General features: G+C 42.2%; 1 protein-coding gene across 1 annotated transcript in view; it reads right to left on the minus strand.

The window, feature by feature from the left end:
* The window catches only part of CSRNP3 (cysteine and serine rich nuclear protein 3), a 140,749-nt gene extending 123,049 nt beyond the window's left edge, over positions 1-17,700 (minus strand). The window contains exon 1 of the mRNA XM_033944200.1: positions 17,572-17,700. The gene's annotated coding sequence lies outside the window, so the exon portion shown is untranslated. The remainder of the gene's footprint in view (positions 1-17,571) is intronic.
* Between the last annotated feature and the right edge of the window lie 1,577 nt (positions 17,701-19,277).

Below are 19,277 nucleotides of genomic sequence, written 5' to 3' on the forward strand. Positions count from 1 at the left end.
GAAGATGTAGAAGGCTGTGCATAACTGAACTAGAATTCTTGCAGTTAAAAAAAATAAAAAATAGAGAAGCATTTTAGCTTGGCATTGGTAGTGGAATTCTTAGAAATGCTGGCATTGATAGCTAGTTAAAGCTCTTCTTTTTTTTTTCAAAATACAATGCAAACAGAATGATTGTTTTACATTGTGGGGTTAAGAATTTTTATGAATCTGAACTATGTTTTATGACTCTTTTTGATGTTTGATTATTATGTATATATTTGTGTGAACCGTTTAGGTGTAAGCAGGCTAAAATAATTTAAAAATAAATCTACCCCTGTGAATGATGCAAGATGAATCATTTCAAGGAAGAAACTGACCAAAGAGGAGTAACAGTGATAAAGTGTATCCCACTTGTCACATTTATTGTTCTCAGATTAAGGGCTCCTTTTACTAAGCTGCGATAGCGTTTTTAGTGCATGCAGAATTTTAACGTGAGCTTAACTCACACTACGTGGCTAGAACTAAAGCCAGCTCAATGATGGTGTCAGCGTCTAGCACGCGTGGCAATTTAGCGCATGCTAAAACCGCTAGTGCAGCTTTGTAAAAGGAGCCCTATATGTTCATGGAATTTAAGAAAATGGCTTGCTGGATTTGTGCCTTGAATGTTCCTTAACGTGACTTTGTGCTAGCAGTTTAACATGGGTTAAACCGAGTGTTAAGTGTTTAACATGGTTTTGTAAAAAGCCCCTAAATGCCATAACTTGCTTAGCTAGAGCTGAGATAGCCTCACTCAAATGAGAACATAAATGAAAAATGTGGTCTAAATTTGAATACAAGAATTTGTGCACTGTGTTAAGGACAATTCTGCATAAAGATGGTTCTAAGAGCTTATTTTATAAACGCATGTAGGTGGCCCCAGAGGGACAGATTCTATAAATGGTACCAACATTAGGTGCCACTAGGTGCCCTAATTGCAGCGGCCCAGCAACACCTAAGTTTGGGATCTGCGCCTAATTTAATTTTTTTTAATTGGCTTAATTGTGGTAATTGACCATGCTGGATTTCAGCCAATCAAAATAAAAATTAAGTAAACAATTTAGGAGTGCAGTGCCAAACTCATAGGACACCTAGTGACACCTAAGTGGAGACACCCTCCCATGCCTAAGGATGCCTAATGATGCCTATGTTAAAAAGTAGGCGTGGTTATGGGTGGAGAATAGGCATGGTTGACTTAGGCATCATTAGATGTCTGACAAAGAACATTGGATAGACCTACATGGTCTGTGTTCCATAAATGGCGATTTGGTGTAGGGTGGGCATCAATGTGAACTCCACTAATATGGAACAGGAGGATGTTACTGGCCAGACTTTACAGTAGATGTCCTGCAAACAAAGGGATGGTTGGATAGGCTAGAGTGAGCTTGGACAGCAAGTTCAGCATTTGGAACCTAGGACAATACCAGACTTTACAGTCTACTGCCCAGAAATATCAAAGAAGAGACAAGTTAATGTAATCATGTATTTTTTAATGAGTATAACTTATGGGCAGACTGGATGGACCGTTCAGATCTTTATCTGCCATCATTTACTATGCTACTATGTTACACCAAATTAGGTGAATGAAAAGCTGGCCTAATGGAGTGGCTAGGATGCCTAGCGACACTTAAGTCCGCTTAGGCACTGCTAGGCTTGATTCTATAAATGGCGCTGTTTTTTGATTGACAACCGCGCAAGTGGCACCTATGATGTAGGTGCCGCTAGGCATCCTTTATAGAATCTAGCCCAGATCATGACCTTTTTCGGAGAGACAGAGATTTTGAAAGCAGCTCCCATGTCTATGTGTGTGTGTGTTGGGGGATTTCTTCCCCACATGCAGCTAAAGTTGCTGCTTGCTCTGTACATGGATGAGCTTTGATGTAACGTCCTACATCTATTTTACGAGACTCTAAGACCCCCCCCTTTTATCAAGCTGCATTAGGGTTTTATATCGCTGGCCGATGCAGTAAAAGCTCCGACGCTCACAGAATTCCTATGAGCATCAGAGCTTTTATCACAGCGGCTGGCGATATAAAAAACCTAAAGTAGCTTTATAAAAGGAGGCCTACGTTTGAGAGACCCTTTTGTAAAATAGAACATGGAGAGAGGAAGTCACATGTCCAAGTCAGGAAATGGGGAAGTTCCATAGTAAGTAAGATCTGTCTTTCACTTGAACACACTACTAGGTAAATGCATCCCTATGGCTTCTAATCAGTTTCTTAGTTCCTTAATAAACTGTACTTGCATTCTTTCCATCAGGTTCCTAAGCCCAATGCAATTCACCTCTGTTTTCCTCCTGTTCTTCCTGCTTTCCAAACTACTCTCCACAAACATCTGGACTTTCTGTTTCATTCAACAGAATGCTCATTGGTTCCAGTGTTTAACTGTCTATACCTGAATCCTTACTGCTGTCTCACTGCCCATCTCCAACATGGGTCCAATTCCTGTCAGTTCAGGACTTTGAAAGATTATATTCCCAGCTTTACTAAAATCTTGTTTCCTTTCAGAACTCTGAGCTCCCCGTAACAATAAGTTGCCCGCATGCCACAATATAAAAGGAAGAAGGGAGATTAAGGGGTCCTTTTACTAAGGCGCGCTAACCAATTTAGCGCACGCTAACGATTAGCATGTGCTAAATGCTACGGCACCCATAGAATATAGTGGGTGCCTTAGCCTTTAGTGTGCGCTAATGTTAGCACACGCTAAATCAGTTAGTGCGCCTTAGTCAAAGGACCCTTTGACTAAGGAATTGGGTAAGAAGAACAGGTTTGGAGACAACATTTGCTTCCTCTTTAACTGAAGGAGGATGGGTAGGAGATGGACAGTGTGGTACAGTGGTTAAAGCTACAGCCTCAGCATCCTCAGCTTGTGGGATCAAACCCACATTGCTATTTGTAACCCTGGGCAAGTCACCTAATCCCCCCCAAGTACATTAGATAGATTAAGAGCTTGCCAGGACAGACAGTGAAAAATGCTTGAGTACCAGAATAAATTCATGTAAACCATTCTGAGCTCCTCTGGGAGAGCAGTATAGAAAATTGAATAAATAGCTAGTACTGTGGAAGCCAGTATTTATGAGCTAACCACATTTCAGCCTACCTAAGGCACACATAGGTACCGTGTTTCCCCGAAAATAACACGTTGTCTTATATTAATTTTAGGCCCAAAAAGGCACTAGGTCTTATTTTCAAGGTATGTACATGAACATCTCTCCCTTGCTCTCCTTCACCCCAATCTTTCCTTTCCACTCTTTCCTTTCTTTCCCCCACATGTGCAGCATCTTTCCTCTCCTCCCTCCCATCCCTCGTGCAGCAGGACCCTTGCCCAGCTTCCCTCCCCCCTGAGCACCCGCACCCGCCATGCAGCCAAATCTCCATCCTTCCTTCCCTCCCATCGGAACCCCACTGCGAGCCCTACTTAGCTCCCTAAGCAGCGTCGGGCTGGCAGCACTCTAACAGACTGCCCGTGAACTCTGCCACGTTACTGATAGTAACATAGTAGATGACGGCAGATAAAGACCCGAATGGTCCATCCAGTCTGCCCAACCTGATTCAATTTAAATTTTTTTTTTTTTTTTAATTTTTTCTTCTTAGCTATTTCTGGGCAAGAATCCAAAGCTTTACCCGGTACTGTGCTTGGGTTCCAACTGCCAAAATCTCTGTCAAGACTTACTCCAGCCCATCTACACCCTCCCAGCCATTGAAGCCCTCCCCTGCCCATCCTCCACCAAACGGCCATACACAGACACAGACCGTGCAAGTCTGCCCAGTAACTGGCCTAGTTCAATATTTAATATTATTTTCTGATTCTAAATCTTGTGTTCATCCCACGCTTCTTTGAACTCAGTCACAGTTTTACTCTCCACCACCTCTCTAGGGAGCGCATTCCAGGCATCCACCACCCTCTTCGTAAAGTAGAATTTCCTAACATTGCCCCTGAATCTACCACCCCTCAACCTCAAATTATGTCCTCTGGTTTTACCATTTTCCTTTCTCTGGAAAAGATTTTGTTCTACGTTAATACCCTTCAAGTATTTGAACGTCTGAATCATATCTCCCCTGTCTCTCCTTTCCTCTAGGGTATACATATTCAGGGCTTCCAGTCTCTCCTCATACGTCTTCTGGCGCAAGCCTCCTATCATGTTCGTCGCCCTCCTCTGGACCGCCTCAGGTCTTCTTACGTCTTTCGCCAGATACGGTCTCCAAAACTGAACACAATACTCCAAGTGGGGCCTCACCAATGACCTGTACAGGGGCATCAACACCTTCTTCCTTCTACTGACTACGCCTCTCTTTATACAGCCCAGCATCCTTCTGGCAGCAGCCACTGCTTTGTCATACTGTTTTTTCGCCTTTAGATCTTCGAACACTATCACCCCAAGGTCCCTCTCCCCGTCCGTGCATATCAGCTTCTCTCCTCCCAGCATATATGGTTCCTTCCTATTATTAATCCCCAAATGCATTACTCTGCATTTCTTTGCATTGAATTTTAGTTGCCAGGCATTAGACCATTCCTCTAACTTTTGCAGATCCTTTTTCATATTTTCCACTCCCTCTTCGGTGTCTACTCTGTTACAAATCATGGTATCATCTGCAAAAAGGCACACATTTCCTTCTAACCCTTCAGCAATGTCACTCACATACATATTGAACAGGATTGGCCCCAGCACCGAACCCTGAGGGACTCCACTAGTCACCTTTCCTTCCTTCGAGCGACTTCCATTAACCACCACCCTCTGGCGTCTGTCCGACAGCCAGTTTCTGACCCAGTTCACCACTTTGGGTCCTAACTTCAGCCCTTCAAGTTTGTTCAACAGCCTCCTATGAGGAACTGTATCAAAGGCTTTGCTGAAATCCAAGTAAATTACATCTAGCATATGTCCTCGATCCAGCTCTCTGGTCACCCAATCAAAAAATTCAATCAGGTTCGTTTGGCACGATTTACCTTTTGTAAAGCCATGTTGCCTCGGATCCTGTAACCCATTAGATTCAAGGAAGTACACTATCCTTTCTTTCAGCAAAACTTCCATTATTTTTCCAACAACTGAAGTGAGGCTCACCGGCCTGTAGTTTCCTGCTTCATCCTGTGACCACTTTTATGAATAGGGACCACATCCGCTCTCCTCCAATCCCCAGGAATCACTCCCGTCTCCAGAGATTTGTTGAACAAGTCTTTAATAGGACTCGCCAGAACCTCTCTGAGCTCCCTTAGTATCCTGGGATGGATCCCGTCTGGTCCCATCGCTTTGTCCACCTTCAGTTTTTCAAGTTGCTCATAAACACCCTCCTCCGTGAACGGCGCAGAATCTACTCCATTTCTCGTGTAACTTTGCCAGACAATCTCGGTCCTTCTCCAGGATTTTCTTCTGTGAACACAGAACAGAAGTATTTGTTTAGCACATTTGCTTTCTCCTCATCACTCTCCACATATTTGTTCCCAGCATCTTTTAGCCTAGCAATTCCATTTTTTATCTTCCTCCTTTCACTAATATATCTGAAAAAATTTTTATCTCCCTTTTTTACATTTTTAGCCATTTGTTCTTCCGCCTGTGCCTTCGCCAAACGTATCTCTCTCTTGGCTTCTTTCAGTTTCACCCTGTAGTCCTTTCTGCTCTCCTCTTCTTGGGTTTTTTTATATTTCATGAACGCCAACTCTTTCACCTTTATTTTCTCAGCCACTAGGTTGGAGAACCATATCGGCTTCTTTTTTCTCTTGTTTTTATTGATTTTCTTCACATAAAGGTCCGTAGCCATTTTTATCGCTCCTTTCAGCTTAGACCACTGTCTTTCCACTTCTCTTATGTCCTCCCATCCTAACAGCTCTTTCTTCAGGTACTTTCCCATTGCATTAAAGTCCGTACGTTTGAAATCTAGGACTTTAAGTATTGTGCGGCCACTCTCCACTTTAGCCGTTATATCAAACCAAACCGTTTGATGATCGCTACTACCCAGGTGAGCACCCACTCGAACATTAGAGATACTCTCTCCATTTGTGAGGACCAGATCTAATATCGCTTTTTCCCTTGTGGGTTCCGTCACCATTTGTCTGAGCAGAGCCTCTTGAAAGGCATCCACAATCTCCCTACTTCTTTCCGATTCCGCAGACGGAACATTCCAGTCCGCATCCGGCAGGTTGAAATCTCCCAACAGCAGAACCTCCTCTTTCCTTCCAAACTTTTGGATATCCACAATCAGATCCTTATCAATTTGCTGCAATTGAGTCGGAGGTCTGTAGACTACACCCACGTAGATAGAAGTTCCATCTTCTCTCTTCAGAGCAATCCATATCGCTTCTTCCTCTCCCCAGGTCCCTTGCATTTCGGACGCTTGGATATTGATCTTTACATAGAGAGCTACTCCTCCACCTTTATGACCATCTCTGTCCTTCCTAAAAAGATTATATCCCGGTATGTTTGCATCCCATCCATGTGATTCACTGAACCATGTCTCTGTGATAGCAACAATATCTAGATCTGCCTCTAATATCAGGGCTTGCAGATCATGAATTTTGTTGCTTAAACTGCGAGCATTTGTGGTCATCGCTTTCCAGCTATTTTTCAGCGATAATCTCCTTTTTCGTATGGATTTTTGTGTCGTTTCACTTTCCGTTGCAATACTATTGCTTATGTTGCAGCCTTTACTACTATCTTAGCTTTTAGAAGTTCACAGGGCAGCCTTGTTTCAGCAATGTCCCCATGATGACATCATCATGGCAGGATTCATGGGCGGACAAGGCCGAAGCAGCCTGTTAGAGTGCTGCTGGCCCGACGCTACTTAGGGAGCTAAGTAGGGCTCACAGCCAGGTTCCGATAGGAGGGAGGGAAGGATGGGGATTCGGGTGCTCGGTGTGTGTAAGGGGGTGCTCTCTCAAGGGTTCTGCTACACAAGGGATGGGAGGGAGGGAAGGGAAACTGCCAGCGAGTTCCAGGACTAGGGCTTATTTTGGGAGTAGGGCTTATATCACGATCTACTCTGAAAATCCTGCTAGGGCTTATTTTTGGGGTAAGTCTTATTTTCGGGGAAACACGGTACATAAACACAGGAGATATATCTGATTTTTTTTTCTAGTCTGTTTTTTAAGTGAGTATCTTGCAATTATTTTTTTTAATAGTTATTTATTTCATAAATATTAATAATCACATGTACATTGGGGCTCATAATCGAGAGAGAAAAACGTCCAAAAACCGGCCTAAGTCGGCACTTGGATGAACATTTCTCAAAAATACCAAAGTGCCAATAATAAAAACGGGTTTTGGACGTATTTCTAAACGACCTAGGCCTTCATAGTGCCGCTGAATGACCAAAGCTAAATGGGGCGTTTTGGGAGGCGTGTCGAGGGCGGGGGTTGGGCTGGACGTGGGCCGGCTTAGACTTAGTCGTACAGCATGTATAACCGAAAGTTATACAGCCCACGATCGATGGAACTTGGACGTTGTGACTTAGACCATGTAAAACATGGTCTAAGTCACAAAGACCCACCTAAAGTCACCAGATAAGCACTGCAAACACATAAAACAGACCCCCACACACTACCCCAGTGATCACCGACCCCCCCCACCCCCCATAAAAATTTTAATCAGAACTTTAAAATTTAGCCTCCAGACCATCATTATCTGGCCGCCTGGCATAGGAAAGCCTAGTCGTGCTGCACAGAGGCGTCTTAAACCGTCTTGGAGGTGGGTTAGGGACTCATGGAGAGGAGGACCCATGCCCATAAGCCCCTGTAATCACTGCATAGATATTGAAACATGTGCACTCCCCTATACACCCCCAAAACCCTTTTGTACTGGCATATAAGTGGCTCCTGCAGCCATAAGGGCTATTGGGGTGGTAGATAAGTGGGTCTAGGGGATTCTGGAGGTGATTTGGTGGGCTCACCGTAACCTATAAGGGAGCTGTAGGGAGAATAAGCCATGGCACCCTTTTTGTAAAGTTCACAGCAGTGCTCTGTAAGGTACCCCACTGTTTAGGTGGCATTGTCTGGGTGTGCAGTCCATCACTTTGCAGACCCCTCCCACATCCAACAGGGCTTGTTCTAGGTGTTTTGGACTTGGACGGAAAGTTGGATGAAAATGTGGTATAAAGATGGACGATTTAGTGGCTTGGACGATCAGATCGGCAGGACGTATAATTAGACGATTTTCAAAACGAAAAAAAAGTTGGACGTAACTTTCAAAAATGTGTCTTAAGTTCTTTTTAACTTTGGACAACTTGCGAGATGGACGTAAACGGACTTAGACATCCCTTTCGATTATGCCCCTCCATGGGATATAGAATCCATAATGCATTGTATTTAGGGATGACAAGTGTGAGATGTAAAGCTTTACAGGTTGTTCAGAATGCTGCAGCGCAGTTAATTTGTGGTAGAAGCAAGTTTGATCATGTGACACCCTTACTGAGACAGCTTCATTGGCTGCCAGTAAAATACAGGATTGTTTATAAAGTTCTTGTGTTGATTTTTAAAGCTTTGCACCATGGTGTCCCCTGGTATTTGAGCCAGATATTGAAAATATATCAACCAAATCGCTATCTGAGATCAGCAGGGACACTGCGACTAGTGAGTGAGGAACTAACAACAGTACATCATGCTAGAATACAATCTTCTATGATTTCGGTGGCAGGGGTGTCTTGGTGGAACAATATGACAAGATTACTTAGGGTAATTTCTGATATTCAGAAATATAAAAAGGTGCTGAAGATGACCCTATTTGTAGAGACTTTTTTTTATGAAAGATGGTTTGTGCTAATTATGCAGAGTTCATTTTAAAGTATGGTTTATTTATTGTTGTATTATCTTAAATTTATGGATGTATCATGTGGACCACTTAGGTGTAAGTGGGGTACAAGTTTTTAAATAAGCAGAGCAAAACCATTCAGGAAAATCATATCAGTTTATGATGCAGTCAGTTAAATTTCATTCATATTAGCGAGGATGTTGTACAATACTCTGGAGACAATCCAAATGCACTTTTTGACTTTTGGTTTCTCTGTAAGGAATTTTTTTTCTTGAATGTATCATAAAATGATGTGATTTTTATGGCTGATAGCAGAGGTCTTGCGAAGTGAGAAGAATATTGAAATGATCTCTGGAGCAGAATAGCTGCTCTATAACTAACTCTGCTCTATAACTAAGGGGCTATTTGTTAAGGTATTTCACTGAGCCTTAATTTCCCACAGAACTGACCCAACTATATAGCAGAAACGCATTCCCCATTCATACCTCCTCCAATCAAAGAAGTAAAACGATCAAAACTACACGACGGCCTCTTAGCCACTCAAGCCGCAAGACTGGACAACCAGATCTCCAACTTTCTGATGACCACCCCTGACTACAAGACATTCAGAAAAGAAATAAAAACTATACTTTTCAAGAAATTCCTGAAGCAGCCCTAACTTCACGTTCTCTTAATAACTCTAAATTTGACAAATGTGCCTCCATTGTTACCCCCTTTCAAATCTTTTGTAAGCTGCCTTACTCTTAACAACTTGAGAAATGTCAAAAGATCCACCCTTTATCACTCTAGTAAATCAATCGTTCTCCAATGTAACCCCCGTTTATAAATCTTTTGTAAGCTGCCTTGAACCGCAAGGTAATGGCGGAATAGAAATCCCTAATGTAATGTAATGTAAAAATACTAAAGGTAGGCCCTGGAGGGCTTATGGGATGGTGGAAGGTACTTTTGTGAATGGTGGCCATTCAGGAAGCGTTGCAGGGCCAAGCTGAAGCGCAAAAAGCTCGCTCCTGCCTTGTGCGCCACTGGCCACAAGATAATGAGGAGGCAGCTTTCTAGCGAAGGAAGGGGCAGGAGCACAGAAAGATCACTCCTGCCGATATACCGCTGGGCCACCAGAATTTAAAGGTACCGGGGGGGGGGGGGGTTTAAAATTATTATTCGCTCCATAAGATGCGGTAATCTTATTAATACATAATGGTAACTAAACTAAACCTTAGGTTTGTATACCACAAAATTTTTTTTAAAAAACACCCAAAGTACACTGTATGCAGAGAAAATGTTAATTATCATTTATATTTGGGGGGGGGGTCAAAGAAGTCAAGGCAGATGACTTTAAAATATGCAATGTCATCTCAGTAACAACTATAGAAAAACAGAAAAATATAGTGCAAAATATAGACAGCAGATATAAATTCTCAAAAAGGACACATTTCGATCATTAAATTGAAAATAAAATAATTTTTCCTACCTTTGTATGCTGGTGATTTCATGAGTCTCATGTTACACTTCCCTTTTTGACTGTGCATCCAATATTTCCTGCACGCTTCCTCTCCTACGGACCTCATTCCCTTCCCCAACCAACAACTCTCTCTGTCCCTCCATGAGTCAATTTCTCCCTCTCTCATCTCCCAGATCATGTGCAGCATTTTTCACCAATACGCACCAGCCCCATGCCCATTTCTCATATCACCTCTCTCCAGCACCATGCCAAATCTCTCCCTCCATCACTAAGTCCAATATTTCTCCTCCTTGTATCCCCTTCAATCAGTCCCTCTGTTCCCTCTCCACCACCATAATCATTTCTCCCTCTCATCCTTCTCTTCCCCATTCATCTCTACCTCTCTCCTCTTTCTATGCCCAATTTTCCTCTTTCTTCCTTTCCCCATGTACCACCATCTCTTTCCCTCTCACTCAAACACTCGCCCAACAATTCTCCCTTTCTATTCCTTCCCTCCTATGTCCCAAGTTAGTGACCCCTTCCTCCTTCCCTTTTGTGTCCTATGTTCATGCCACGTCTCTTCCTTCTGAGCCAAGTTTGTGCCCCCTCCCCCTCCCTGCCTTCCAGCCATTTTCCCAGAATCATGCCCCTCCAATGCCTCCTCACGCTCCTTTCTCCCTTTGTCCCAGAAAGATCATGTCCCCTTACTTGTTCGAGCCGCACTCACTCCATCTGTCTTCAGCGGCTTGTTCGGGACATGGGCAGGCAGCGATTCACACCCTGTACGTGGCTGACATACAAACCTTCCCTCCGACGTCAGCCCTGATGTTGTAGAGAAAGATTCCGGGTCAGCTATGTGCAGCGTGTAAACTGCTGCTGGCTGCACATCCCCCAACAAGCCAATGAAGGCAGAAGGAGTGAGTGTGGCAAGATAACTGGGAACTCCCCCCCAAACACACACACACACTGATCCGGACATCAGCTCTGTCATCGGTGGAAAGCCCTTGGGATGCTTCAGGAGGGAGGAGGGGGGGGGGGGCAGGGTTCCCTGGCAGTGGTCTCAGCAGGTGGGGCGGGCAGCAAGGAGGGATCCCTGCCAGCAGCAGTGCAGCTTCAATGGACAGGCAGGTAGGGAATATTTTCCACAGTGCCCATGCCGCATACCCCCAACAAGTGGCACACTTACGCCCAAGGGTACGTGTACCATGTGTTGAGAAACACTGATCTAGAGATGGGAATAACTAGTGAGATAATTAAATTTACTAATGACACAAAGTTGTTCAAAGTTGTTAAATCGCAAAAGGATTGTGAAAAATTGCAAGAGGACCTTGAGATACTAGAAGACTGGGCATCAAATGGCAGATGACGTTTAATATGGGCAAGTGCAAAGTGATGCATGCGGGAAAGAGGAACTTGAACAACAGCCACGTGATGCAGGGTTTCATGTTAGGAGTCACTGTCCAGGAAAAGGATCTAGGTGTCGTCATTGAGGATACATTGAAACCTTCAGCTCAATGTGCGGTGGTGATTAAGAAAGCAATTAGAATATTAGGAATTATCAGAAAGGAATGGAAAACAAAGATGAAAATGTTTAATATCCTTGTATCACTCTATGGTATGGCAGTACCTTGAATATTGTGTGCAATTCTGGTCACCGTATCTCAAAAAAGGTGTAGCGGAATTAGAAAAGGTATGGAGAAGGGTGATGACAATGAAAAAAGGGATGGGATGACTTCCCTATGAGGAGAGGCTAAAGCGGCTAGGGCTCTTTAGCTTTGAGGAGTGATGGCTCGAGGAATGGGCATCGACATGGCAGATGAGGTTCAACATGGATAAGTGTAAAGTGATGCATGTCGGCAACAAATATCTCATGCACGAATTCAGGATGTCCGGGGCGGTACTAGGAAGACCTCTCAGGAAAGGGACTTGGGAGTCGATGAAGTCTTCCATGCAATGTGTTGCGGTGGCGGCGGCGAAAAGGGCGAACAGAATGCTAGGAATGATAAAGAAGGGGGATCACGAACAGATCGGAGAAGGTTATCATGCCGCTGTACCGGGCCATGGTGCACCCTCACCTGGAGTACTGCATACAGCACTGGTCACCGTACATGAAGAAGGACACGGTACTACTCGAAAGGGTCCAGAGAAGAGCAACTAAGATGGTTAAGGGGTTGGAGGAGCTGCCGTACAGCGTAAGATTAGAGAAACTGGGCCTCTTCTCTCTCGAACAGAGGAGATTGAGAGGAGACATGATTGAAACATTCCAGGTACTGAAAGGGATAGACTTAGTAGATAAGGACAGGTTGCTCACCCTCTCCAAGGTAGGGAGAATGAGAGGGCACTCTCTAAAGTTGAAAAGGGATGGATTCCACACAAATGTAAGGAAGTTCTTCTTCACCCAGAGAGTGGTAGAAAACTGGAACACTCTTCCGGAGTCTGTCATAGGGGAAAACACCCTCCAGGGATTCAAGACAAAGTTAGACAAGTTCCTGCTGAACAAGAACATGCGCTGGTATGGCTAGTCTCAGTTAGGGTGCTGGTCTTTGACCTGAGGGCCGCCGCGTGAGGAACTGCTGGGCATGATGGACCACTGATCTGACCCAGCAGCGGCAATTCTTATGTTCTTATAAAATACTGAGTGGAGTGGAAAGGGTAGGTGTGAATCTCTTGTTTACTATTTCCCAAAATACTAGGAATAGGGGGCATTTAATGAAGCTACTTAAAACTGTATCATTCTTATTTTTCCTTTTATAGGTTACAGTTTTACAGTTTATTAAGAATTTACTATATCACCTTTACTGAACAAACAGGCCAAAGAAGAAAGTTTCAAGTTTCAAGTTTCAAGTTTATTGAGTTTTAATATACCGACCATCAGCAAGTATCTGGCCGGTTTACAATAAAATTTAAAAAGATAATAATAAGTAATTAATAATTAGAAAATAATAAAGTGTACATCAAGGACATAAACAAGACAAACATGAAAGTGAGGGAAAAAGGGAAATGGGAGGGGAAGTTACATGTTAAAAGAAGAAAGGAGAGAGAGGGAAGGGGGTAAAACGTATGGGGTGGGATCGCTTTATAAAAGCGGTTTGCTGAGTAAGGAAAAAGAGAAAGAAAATTAAAAAAAAAAGGTAAAATAAATAAATCAATAAAATGAAAAATGTCTAAATGCAAGAGAAGGCGTCGCTGAATAAGAAAGTCTTCAGGCTTATCTTGAATTTATCAAGTTGATGTTCGAATCTGAGTTGCTGTGGCAGAGCATTCCACAGAGTTGGCGCTACTACTGAGAAATTTATTTTTCTAGTGTAGAAAAAATCTTTTATGGAAGGGATTAACAAAAGGTTCTGGTCTGCTGATCTCAGTAAGCGTGTCGGGCATTGTAGGATAAGAAGTTTATCAAGATATAAAGGCAGGTGGGAATGTCTTATTTTAAAGATGAGCAGAATGGTTTTATAGGTGATCCGATGCGTAATAGGGAGCCAGTGTGCTTCCTTCATGAGTGGAGTAACATGGTCAAATTTGCCAGTTTTATAGATCAGTGGTTCCCAACCCTGTCCTGGAGGAACACCAGGCTAATTGGGTTTTCAGGCTAGCCCTAATGAATATGCATGAAGCAAATTTGCATGCCTATCACTTCCATCATATGCAAATCTCTCTCATGCATATTCATTAGGGCTAGCCTGAAAACCCGATTGGCCTGGTGTTCCTCCAGGACAGGGTTGGGAATCACTGTTATAGATGATTTTTATTGCTGTGTTTTGAATTATTTGTAGGCGTCGAAGTTCTTTTTGGGGAAGTCCATTGAGAAGAGAGTTACAATAGTCGAGGTGGGAGATAACTAGAGAGTGAATTAAAATCTTTATTGAATCTGTATCTAGGATTGAAATGAGAGAACGGATAAGACGAAGTTTAAAAAAACAAATTTTTGCTACTGAACTGATGTGGTCGTGAAAAGTGAGGTCTTTGTCAATGATGACTCCTAAAAGTTTTATTTTTTATTCCATTTTTATAGGGATGGATTTGATAAAAATTTTACCGGATAAAGTTTCACTGTTGTTGATTGGGAGTAGGAGGCCGCAGGATTTATCAATATTAAGGGAGAGTTTATTTGTGTAAAGCCAATCATTTATTGCAACTAGTTTATTGTTGATGTCGTCTATTTCCAAAGTGTTTGAGGTATTGATAGGGTGAAGTAATTGTATGTCATCTGCGTAGGCAAAGATTGTGAATCCGATAGATTGTGCTAGAGTAAGAAGAGGAGAGGGAAAAATGTTGAATAAGAGTGGAGATAAGATGGAGCCTTGCGGAACACCGTAGGTTTGTGAAATAGGGGAAGAAGTTTCATTCTTTACATGAACTTTGAAACAACGTTCATTAAAGTATGAAACAAACCAGGAAAGAGCCTGGTCTGTGATGCCACAGTCTTTAAGTCTATTGATAAGGAGGGAATGGTCGATGGTGTCGAAGGCTGCTGACAGGTCAAGAGAAACAAGGAGAACAAATTTTTGGTGATCATGATAATAGTGTATAGTTGAGACTAGGCCTAGCAGTGACAATTCAGTGGAGTGTGAAGAACGGAAACCAGTTTGATATGGGTGTAAGGCATAAGTTTTATCAATGAATTCTGTAAGTTGGTTATGAATGATTTTTTCGGTTAGTTTGGAGATCATAGGAAGGTTAGCAATTGGGCGAAAGTTTGCTGGTAGTGAGGGATCTGAATTATGATTTTTTAATTTAGGGATAACTAGGGCGGTTTTCCAAGCTAAAGGCACATGGCAATCGGAAAGAGACTTTGATACCATTTCCAGAATGAATGGACCAAAGAAAGAAAAGAATTTTTTAAGGAGCGAAGGGGGGATACTCTCCATAAGATTATTTGGAGTATTTAAAGATTGAAAGATTGAAAGGAGATTTGTTAGTGAGGGCAGTTTGAAGTTTGAGCAGGTGCTAAATGGAACATGGGTGGAGTCATCGGTGATGTAAGTAGGAGAAACAGGAGAAATAGGAGGAAAGGATCCAAGGTGGGATCTGATATCTTTGATTTTTGTGTCGAAGAAGAGTACCAACTCGGTAGCAGTCGGCTGTGTGGTTAGAGGTAAGGGTTTCTTTTTAGAGTAAGAAGAAAGCGATTGAACTAAATTGAAAAGAGCGGAGGAGTTGCGGGTGGAGGTGATATATTTAGAGTAATATTCTTTCTTAGTTTGTTGAAAGCACAAAGAAAACATTCACAATACCAAACCAAGAGTAGGACCCTCCCCCACACACATATCCAGTCACGCCCAATAGCTCACAGTCTCTCAAAGGCCTGCTGCTATAAAAGCATCTGTAACAAAGATATGAATTTAGAAAAAGATAATTCAGCACAAATTTCATGGGGGGGGGTGTGGGGGGTTAGGGTTAGGGTTAGCACGTCTAGCACTTCTGAGGTTATGCTGGCGTTCACAATAGTTTCACTGTGACAATATGTAAACCTACAAAAAAGGCAGTATACAAATCCCTTTCCTTTATATTTTGAGGGGCAGAAGGCAGAGAGCAGGAGCAAGGGTGGGGTAGGGAGGACGGAGAGAATTTTGTGCCCACCCACCTTGGGCTCCTCAGATCCAACTGCAATTCACTGATTGGCTATGCCACTGCCTTAAGCTGATTCACTACCTTTGGCTAGAGATGAACTAAGGGGATGAATGTAGATCTCTTCCTGCACAGAATATTAGAAAGCAGTAAGAAAAATAGTCTTTCCGTAACATGAATATGATACCAACAATGAGACTAAGAATATTATAATGCCCCTGTATCGCTCCATCGTGCAGCCTCATCTGGAGTATTGCGTTCAATTCTGGTCTCCTTATCTAGTGGCGCTAGAAAAGGTTCAAAGAAGAGCGACCAAGATGATAAAGGGGATGGAAATCCTCTCATATGAGGACAGACTAAAATGCTTAGGGCTTTTCAGCTTGGAAAAGAGATGGCTGAGGGGAGATGTGATTGCAGTCTACAAAATCCTGAGTGGAGTAGAACGGGTATAAGTAGATCGATCTTTCACTCCACCAAAAATTACAAATACTAGGGGAGAGTCAATGAAGTTAAAGGGAAATACTTTTAAAACCAATAGGAGGAAATATTTCTTCACTCAGAGAATAGTTAAGCTCTGGAATGCATTGCCAGAGGTTGTGATAAGAGCGGATAGCGTAGCAGGTTTTAAGAAAGGTTTGGACAAGTTCCTGGAGGAAAAGTCCATAGTCTGTTATTGAAAAAGTCATGGGGAAGCCACTGCTTGCCCTGGATCAGTAGAATGGAATATTTCTACTCCTTGGGTTTTGGCCAGATACTAGTGACCTGGATTGACCACTGTGAGAATGGGCTACTGGGCTTGATGGACCATTGGTCTGACCCAGTAAGGGTATTCTTATGCTTTTAATGTGAGCTAAACTAAAATAGCAATGGAAATGAGCATGAGAAAAAAATATCATACCATGTCATTCGTGCTTGTTTGAAACCTGCGCACAACTGGAAGGTGTAAAGCATGCTGCGACAAGCCTCGTATAAATATAGGAGTTAGATATTTGAAGAAGGTTATTCCTTATCTTTTGACAGATTTAAGTTGATATTTAATGTGTCCCATTTGCTAATGTAAAATACATCAAAAGAAACATTCTAAGAGATTCTACTGCCTACCAAAATAGAGCTATTGGTTTAGCAAGGCACTGAAGGGTTTGATTTGCAAAGCACTGGTCTTAAGTTTGAAGAAAGGTATCTTAACCTTCAGAGATAAATGGGACAAGGTAATCTATCTGGCCCTGTTGGAAGAGGAATGGAGTGTGAGCCAGAGAAAGAGCTGCAATATGAATTATTGATATCTTGATATTATACATTAGAGAAGTTGATGCTGGAAAAAATGTGGTAAAAAGGGGACATTGTGAATGCTGAATAACAAAAATCCTTTAGAATATTGTACATAGTTCAATCATGGAGATTATATGCTGTTTGATGTCAGAAGAAATGGGACTCATTCTCTGAAGCAAGTAAATAAATGTCACAGAAAGTCTGGTCAACATACTACTTACAGAAAAACTTGCAAGGTAGAGAAGAAATAGTTATGCTTATCACAAAGAGAGGAATAATGTAATAATATAAATAGATGCTAATTTGGGGAATACACTGCCTACTTATAGCTTGGCTCTGTGTAATGTTTAAGAACAGATACTTAAAGTATTTAAGGAAAAACTAGAATTTTATTTTTACAGAGCAAATTTATTTATAAGATTAGGCAGGCAATGCAGTAATTTTTAGCTACAATTTTGGGATCTTTAAATAAGGGAAATATGCCACAAGATAAAATATTGTTAGAGAAACAGAATGATTAATTTAAGTTGGATTAAAAGTAACTCACTATAATAAGGGCCCAGGAGGTCTGTTTGCAGAGGATGGCTGGAGGAAGCTGCAGATTAGCTGGGAACATATGACATCTTGGATATAGAGGAAAGAGATCTCAGCAAGGTGTGTTGCAGAATGCCCAGTGGTGATCCAAAGAGGAGGAGCTTAGGTGAATCTCCCCTTTTTATGGACTGTAGGGGCTTGAAGTAAGATCCAATCACCAAGTCAGGAATAGTGTCCATTCACAGCTCAGGAACAATGTCCAATCACAACTCAGGAGTTCAGTTTAAACTTTTTCTGTTCTGGCTGAATGATGCCATCTAGTTTGCTTTCTAGCTGGGCAGAGCCTTGACTTGAATTTTAATAGGATCATTGTCCAGTAGCTTTGTATTATCCCATCCTCTGATTGCTAAGTATTGTTCATGTAGACTGAGGGTAGTTAACACTTCTGCTCCAAACCCTGTGTCCTTTTGTTCTACTCCAGGTTCTGTATGCTGTTCATAGCTTGGAGAATAGAGTTAATACTGCTATACCTTCTTTTATGGTGCATATCTTGCAGAGTAAAGGTCTGAGGAGATACTGCTGCTACACCCTGCCATCCTTTGTTATCCACTGAATGGGTATTTAACTTCTTTATTTCAGGTTTACAACAGTGCTAGCTAGTCTCTCAGAGGCCACGTCAGAAAATACACTTTAGTTCTGGCAATATTTTTATAATTACTAGATCCAGTAAAAACCAATCATATCATGCTACCTGCTCACTGCTTTGCTAATGGGTTTTAAATTGTTTGGGAAAGGCATGACAATGAGCACACTCAGGGCCAGATTCTGTAACTGCTGCCTACAAAAGACAGCCGCCTAAAGTTAGGTGCCTATTGCATGTCACACAGGTGCCTATTACAGAATAACACTTAGTAGCACCTAACTTAAAACGTAAACACCTTGGCGCCAAGGTTTTAAAAGCCTACATTATAGGCACCTAAGTCCTTTAGCGAATCATGCCTAGAAGTGCTTAAGTCTTTCTTTACCCCTAATTTTTTTAATTTTTTCTTCTTAGCTATTTCTGGGCAAGAATCCAAAGTTCTACCCGGTACTATGCTTGGGTTCCAACTGCCGAAATCTCTGTTAAAACCTACTCCAGCCCATCTACACCCTACCAGCCATTGAAGCCCTCCCCAGCCCATCCCCCACCAAACGGCCATACCAGACACAGACTGTGCAAGTCTGCCCAGAACTGGCCTTGGTTCAATATTTAATATTATTTTCTGATTCTAGATCCTCTGTGTTCATCCCACGCTTCTTTGAACTCAGTCACAGTTTTACTGGAGGTACATTAGTTGCCACTGCCCCATGTTGTGGCTTTTTTATTTTATGAGGTTTCTCTAAAAAGGTTCCGCCCTTTCATATTTTCATGGGAATGCTTGGAGCAGAAGTGGTAAGAAGGTGTGTCATAGAATGTGTCATGTGACTAGTTAGTCAGACAAGATGGCTCACCTTGTGATGCAATGTGCTTTTGAGATATTTAATAAGATAGTGTTTAAAAAATGAAAGTGGGGAAACCTTTTGAAGATCCCTCTTACTAAAGTGCAGTAAAGTTTTGCACTTAATAATCATTAGTTGCAAAACCTAGTGTACCGTAAGTACAAAGTCTCTTTGTTAAATGTAATATCACACAAGCTCACTTATGCTATGGTAATATCACTTATGTTAATTTTTGCATGC

The sequence above is a fragment of the Geotrypetes seraphini genome, chromosome 5, assembly GCF_902459505.1.
Source record: "Geotrypetes seraphini chromosome 5, aGeoSer1.1, whole genome shotgun sequence".
Taxonomy (NCBI): domain Eukaryota; kingdom Metazoa; phylum Chordata; class Amphibia; order Gymnophiona; family Dermophiidae; genus Geotrypetes; species Geotrypetes seraphini.